Consider the following 535-nt stretch of genomic DNA (forward strand, 5'->3'; position numbering starts at 1 on the left):
AGCCAGGATGGTCTTGATCTCCTGACCTTGTGATCTGCCCGTCTCGGCCTCCCAAAGTGCTGGGATTACAGGCTTGAGCCACCGCGCCCGGCCTTAAATAGTTCTTAACAAAGGGCATCCATCAACCCAAAGATGCTCCAAGAAAGCTGAGTCTCTGTCTATGGATGGAGGGGGAGTCAGTCAGGAGAATTCACCCCTTGGAGCTGCACCATGGGCTTCTGTGGGGAATCAAAAAAATGTTTGTAGGCCAGGCATGGTGGCTCATGTCCATAATTCCAGCATTTTGGGAGGCCAAGGTGGTAAGATTGCTTGAGCTCAGGAGTTCAAGACCAGCCTAGGCAACATGGTGAGAGACGCTGTCTCTACGAAAAACAAAAAAATAAAAACTATCCAGGTGTGGTGCACACACCTATAGTCCTAGCTCCTGGGAGCCTGAGGAGGAAGGATCACTTGAGGCCAGGATGTCAAGGCTGTAGTGAGCTGTGATCACAACACTGCACTCCAGCCTGGGCAACAGAGTGAGATGCTGTCTCAA

This window comes from Mandrillus leucophaeus, unplaced genomic scaffold (genome assembly GCF_000951045.1).
Source record: "Mandrillus leucophaeus isolate KB7577 unplaced genomic scaffold, Mleu.le_1.0 Scaffold2432, whole genome shotgun sequence".
NCBI classification, from domain to species: Eukaryota; Metazoa; Chordata; class Mammalia; order Primates; family Cercopithecidae; genus Mandrillus; species Mandrillus leucophaeus.